This window comes from Cajanus cajan, chromosome 10, assembly GCF_000230855.2.
Source record: "Cajanus cajan strain Asha chromosome 10, NIPB_CcT2T_4, whole genome shotgun sequence".
NCBI classification, from domain to species: domain Eukaryota; kingdom Viridiplantae; phylum Streptophyta; class Magnoliopsida; order Fabales; family Fabaceae; genus Cajanus; species Cajanus cajan.
In genome coordinates this window covers 25,191,967-25,198,540 of record NC_138526.1, presented here as the reverse complement: position 1 = coordinate 25,198,540, position 6,574 = coordinate 25,191,967, and the positions used below count along the sequence as shown (strand labels likewise).

General features: G+C 38.5%; 1 non-coding gene across 1 annotated transcript; it reads left to right on the top strand.

Moving 5' to 3' along the window:
- Nucleotides 1-6,190: 6,190 nt before the first annotated feature.
- Nucleotides 6,191-6,297, top strand: LOC145952964 (small nucleolar RNA R71). Its single transcript, XR_014430468.1, has one exon. It is a non-coding gene; the product is annotated as a small nucleolar RNA R71 (small nucleolar RNA).
- Nucleotides 6,298-6,574: the final 277 nt, after the last annotated feature.

Genomic DNA, 6,574 nt, shown 5'->3' with positions numbered 1-6,574 from the left:
TCCAGTGGAAACTGCCGTGTAGCCCGGTTCTTCACGGTGTATGTTGGATTTGGTAACTGGTGGTGCACTCCCGACTGGGTTACTACAAAGTAGTATTTATCATCTTCATGTTTCGCAATGCAGTTCATAGAAGAGCAGGTAGCAAAATTAATAGTACGGCTTCCAGGGAGTGGTTCTAACTGGTCCAGCCAAGCGTGATAGCCAAGGTGTTTGGCTATAGTGGTAATGAGGCCGCCATTCACAATCGCACCGTGGCTGGTATTGGAAATACTCTGGAACTGTCGTGCCAAATGACTGCCAGAATCAATAGGCTCCTCTCTGTTTTCCATCATAGCCCATAAAAGTAAAAGGTCGCTCAAACGAACCTTTCCTTCAGAATCACCTCGGGCCAAAACAGTAGAGGCAATAAAGCGGTGCATAATACGGATGGCGGGATGGCGGAAAGCAGAGGAATTACATTTTCCAGCGACCCAATTACTTGTACCTGTCAAATTATACCAAAAAGAACCAGGGTTGAAAGAACTTGGGGTTCTCGTGCTCCCTCCAGTGGGAAATCCAAAAATATTATTGAACTGAGCCAGGGTTAATTCGTGTTCTTGGTTAAACATACGGAAAGAAATCAAACCTTCAGAACAATTTGGCCCAGATAATATTTTCGTGTGGAGAGAGCTCAAGAACTCAAGAACTAGTCGAGGATAAACAACATCATTATGCATGGTAGCAAAGGTTGCCCACCCAATGTTAGTTAACATGAAATTGATATCAGCACGTAAACCCAACTTACGAATAAATGGGAAGTCGAGATACCTGGTAGGATGGATAGTGCGGAAGCGTAATACCTCGTTCCGCTCACGCTGTTCATCGTTCCGATAGAACCTCAGAGGAAGGTGCGGAATTTCACTTGCTTCTTCCTCGTAACTGTGGGTATCGGAAGCGGTGGAGGACGAACCAACGGTACGGGTGCGCTTGGGAGCCATGGATGAACGGAAGGAGTGAATGTGGGAGGAAGAGGGAAGAAGAGGAAGAAGAAGTGAGAAGCTAGGGTTTGGGAGAGAAGAAAAGAGAGAATGGGCAGAGTTCGTAAGTTTGAGAGAAGTGAGAATGTAAAAGGAGGGGGAAAAATATATAAGGGAAAGGGGAATTTCAAAAATCACGGGTTGTATCTGTTGAGCGTCAGCAGGGAATCACGGGCGTGATTGGAAATCACGGCCGTGATTCTCTTTGTGAGTTTTCAAAAATTCAAACAGAGGAGATCACGCCCGTGATTTATAATCACGGTCGTGATTCTCTCTAGGGTTTTCCAAAAATTTTCCAGAGAAGATCACGCCCGTGATTTAGAATCACGGTCGTGATTCTCTCTGGAACTCTGAAATTTTATTTTATTATTATTATTATTATTACTATTATTTTTTTTTTTTAAGAAACTTGAGTAGGTTCCTGAAGAACCATAGAGTATAATTTTTCTAAGTGTTCCCCATGGAAATATAACTTCAATCTCTGTGCATTGACCTTGAATATGTCGCCTTTATCGTTTCTGATTTCTACAGCTCCATAGGGATATACTTTTTGAACTGTAAAAGGCCCTGACCATCTTGACTTCAATTTTCCAGGAAACAATCTGAGTCTGGAATTAAATAATAGCACCGAGTCCCCTTGCTTGAATTCTCTTCTATGTATATGCTTGTCATGCCACCTCTTTGTTCTTTCTTTGTAAATCTTAGCATTTTCATATGAGTCTAATCTGATTTCATCAAGCTCATTGAGTTCCAATTTCCTTTTTTCTCCAGCATCCTTTAGGTCATAGTTGAAGTATTTTATTGCCCACAAAGCCTTGTGTTCTAGCTCTACAGGAAGATGGCAAGATTTGCCATAAATCAGCCTAAATGGAGACATGCCAATAGGTGTTTTGTAAGCAGTCCTGTAGGCCCAAAGAGCTTCATCTAATCTTAAAGACCAGTCCTTTCTTGTTGTAGATACAGTCTTCTCAAGAATCTTTTTGATTTCTCTGTTGGAGATTTCTACCTGTCCACTTGTTTGAGGGTGATAAGGTGTACCAACCTTTTGAGTGACTCCATACTTTTTTAAGAGAGATTCAAACTTTCTTTCAATAAAATGTGAGCCTCCATCACTGATCACAGCTCTTGGGACCCCAAATCTTGGAAATATAATTCTTTTGAAGAGTTTAATGACAGTATTTGAATCACTCGTTTGAGCGGGAATCGCTTCTACCCACTTGGACACATAATCAACTGCAACTAATATGAACTTGTAACCTTTAGAACTTGGGAATGGTCCCATGTAATCTACTCCCCATACATCAAAAATTTCTACTTCTAAAATCCCATTTAATGGCATTTCATGTTTCCTGGATATATTCCCTGATCTTTGGCATTGGTCACAAGAATTTACCATCTTCCAAGTATCCTTAAATAAGTTTGGCCAGTAAAAACCAGATTGTAGAATTTTAGCTGCAGTTTTTGACGTACTAGCATGCCCTCCATATGCGGAAGAATGACATGAGTGAATGATGTGAGGAGCTGCTTCTTCTGAGATACACCTTCTGTAGATACCATCTCTACACCTCTTATATAGGTAAGGTTCATCCCAAATAAAGCTGTTAAGGTCACTAAAGAATTTCTTCTTTTGTTGATAATTAAAGTCTTCAGGAAGGACTCCACATGCTAAGTAATTCGCATAATCTGCATACCAGGGACTGTTTTTCACAACAACTGCTAAAAGCTTTTCGTCTGGGAAGCTGTCATTAATAGGGAGTTCCTCCTTTGTTGCTTGGTCTTGTGGAAGTCGAGAGAGATGATCAGCTACTACATTTTCTACTCCCTTTCTGTCCACAATCTCTAAATCAAATTCTTGTAAAAGGAGAATCCATCTGAGGAGCCTAGGTTTAGCATCCTTTTTATTAAAAAGATACTTTAGGGCAGAGTGATCTGTGTAAACAATAACCTTAGACCCCACAAGATAAGATCTGAACTTTTCAAAAGCATAGACGACTGCTAACAATTCTTTTTCTGTTGTTGCATAATTGGCTTGGGCTTCATCAAGAGTCTTGCTGGCATAGTATATAGCATGAACCTTCTTGTCCTTTCTTTGTCCCAATACAGCTCCTATAGCATAGTCACTTGCATCACACATGATTTCAAAAGGAAGGCTCCAGTCAGGAGTTTGCAGAATAGGAGCTGTAGTGAGAGCTTCTTTCAACCTGTAGAATGCATTCTTACAAGAAACATCAAAGTTAAAAGGTACCTCTTTCACAAGTAGATTAGATAATGGTTTAGAGATTTTTGAAAAATCTTTAATAAACCTTCGGTAGAAACCGGCATGCCCTAAGAAACTTCTAACACCTTTAACATCAATTGGAAGAGGCAATTTATCAATTACTTCTATTTTTGCTCTATCTACCTCAATTCCTCTCCCAGATATTAGGTGTCCTAAGACAATTCCTTCTTGTACCATAAAATGACATTTTTCCCAATTTAAGACTAAATTCACTTCAGAGCAACGCTGCAATACTTTAGTTAGATTTAATAGACAGTCATCAAAGGAAATACCATAAACTGAAAAGTCATCCATGAAAACTTCCATCTCTTTTTCTAATAAATCACTAAAGATTGCAGTCATACATCTTTGAAAGGTAGCAGGTGCATTACATAGGCCAAAAGGCATTCTCCTATAAGCAAAAGTACCATAGGGACATGTAAAAGTAGTTTTCTCTTGGTCTAATGGATGAATAGGGATTTGATGAAAACCGGAGTATCCGTCCAAATAACAAAAGTATGAATGCATTGCTAACCTTTCAAGCATTTGATCAATAAAAGGTAAGGGAAAGTGATCCTTTCTAGTGGCATTATTTAATTTTCTATAATCAACACACATACGCCACCCAGTCACAGTTCTTGTGGGAATTAATTCATTATTATCATTTTTAACTACTGTCATCCCACCTTTCTTAGGAACCACATGAACTGGACTTACCCAAGGACTATCAGATATAGCATAAATTACCTTAGCATCCAATAATTTCAAAATTTCTTTCTTTACCTCTTCTTTCATCTTGGGATTTAGTCTTCTTTGAGCTTCAACAGAAGGTTTGGATCCTTCCTCCAAGAAGATGCGATGCATACAAAATGAAGAACTAATTCCCTTTATATCAGCCATAGTATATCCAATAACTTTTCTAAATTTTCTCAACTCATTGAGAAGTTTTTCAGTTTCTTTTTCATTTAAAGCTGAATTTACTATGACTGGATAAGTGGAATTAGCCCCCAAAAACTCATACCTTAAAGATGAAGGAAGTGGTTTAAGTTCTAACTTTGGAGAGTTTTCTTCTTGCCAATCTGTTGAAGACTCAAGAAGACTTTCTACTAGAGGATCTTTTTCTTTACACGGGGGACTTGAATCGATCAAGCAAGCATAATTAGGTTGAATCCCCTCAAGATCTATGTGCTTTCCTCCAACTAGAAAATTCTCCAAGGGATCCCTCAAAATAGATCTCATGACTTCTTCCTCCATGTCTTTAGGCAATATATCAACCCTGCAGCAAATATTTTCAAGAGAAGGTTGTCTAACAGATTTAGCAATATTAAATTCCATTGTTTCATCATTAATGGATAAGGACAATTTTCCATGTTTGACATCTACTATCACGCCTGCTGTAGCCAAAAATGGTCTACCTAGTATGATTGGTATTTGTTTGTCCTCTTCCATTTCTAAAACAACAAAATCTCCCGGAATTAAATATTTACCTATCTTAACTGGAACATCTTCTAAAATTCCTATGGGATATTTTATAGATCTATCTGCTAACTGGATTGACATTGCTGTAGGCTTTAATTCTCCCATATCTAATTTCTTGCAAATTGATAAAGGCATTAAACTGATACTTGCCCCAAGGTCACATAAGGCTTTTTCAAACCTTAGATTTCCAATGAGACAAGGTATAGAGAAACTACCAGGATCCTTAAGTTTTTTGGGCAAATTATGATGGATCAATGTAACAGTCTCTCTATCATCCAATTTCCTTCGGTTAGCTAAAATATCCTTAAGAAATTTAGCATATGTAGGCATCTGTTGTAGAGCTTCTACAAATGGAATGTTTACATACACTTGTTTGATCATATTTAAAAATTTTTCAAATTGTCTATCAAGTTTAGTCCTTGCTAACCTTTGAGGAAAAGGAATTGGAGGGTGATAAACAGTTTGAGGCTTTGATGAAGATACTTTTTCTTTTTCTAATCTCTCTTTTTCAGGTTTTTCAACCATAGGAGAAGCGTCTTCATCGATCTCAATATTATCATTTTGATTAGACACAGGTCTGTCTAATTTCTTCCCACTCCTTAAAGTAACAGCATTAACATTTTCAGCTGGGTTTGCAACTGTTTTACCTGGGAACTTACCTGGAGAATTGTTTGAACTAGGCATCAACTGTGCAATTTGATTTTCCAGCATCTTGTTGTGGAGAGTAATATTCTCAACCTTGACAGCAAGGTTTTGAATAGAATTTGCCATTGAATCATTGGTCTGTTTTTGATTAGTGACAAAATTCTCCATAAGGTTTTCTAATCTTGAAACACTTTGTTGAATTGAGGGTGTCTGTACTGGATTTCCTTCCCCATTAATGAAGTGATTGGACGGACGGAAATTAGGTTGCTGATTGCTAGTTCCTTGAACTGGGTTATTCTTCCAAGAAAAGTTAGGATGATTCTTCCAACCAGGGTTGTATGTGTTGGAATATGGATTACTCTTCTCTCTTCGAGGAGTGTCATAGAAATTATGAGAAGCTGCCACCTGTTCAGTAGTATCTTCTTTTTCTCCAGTAAAAATTGAGGTACAATCTACTGCAGTGTGCCCTTGTTCCCTACAAAGGTCACATACTTGATTTGTAGCCACTGAATTAACCTTAGCTTTTTCCATCTTGTCTAATCTTTGATTAAGAGTATCAAATTTTGCTAAGAGTAACTCAATATTGTTCACTTCATATCGCCCCGGAGTTCCTTTCCTTGCTGTGACTTCTCTTTCACTGTATTGGCTGTGATTTGAGGCTACATTTTCCAAAATAATCATGCAGTCATTAATAGGTTTCCCCATGAAAGATCCTCCAGCTGCTGAGTCTAATATCATGGTGCTTTGTTGGTCCAATCCTTCAAAGAAAAATTGGATGGTAAGCCAACGGTTGAAGCCATGTTGTGGGCATGCTTGAAGATATCCTTTGAACCGCTCCCATGCTTCATAAATAGTCTCTCCAGTGCCTTGTTGGAAATTAGTGATTTTCTTCCTCAATTCTTTAGTTTTAGAAGGAGGAAAGAATTTCTCTAGAAAAGCTCTTTCACATAATTCCCAAGTTGCTATCTTTTCTCTAGGCACTGTTCTTAGCCACACCTTTGCCTTATCTCTCAAGGTGAGTGAGAATAAGCGGAGTCGCATTCCATCAGAAACTTCATCATCAAATTGCTGGGTCTCACAGATTTCCAAGAACCCCTCTAAGTGGTCATTAGGATCTTCTGATGGTAGTCCTCCAAAGGTGTTCTGTTTGAGCATATTCACCAGAGAAGCTGGTACA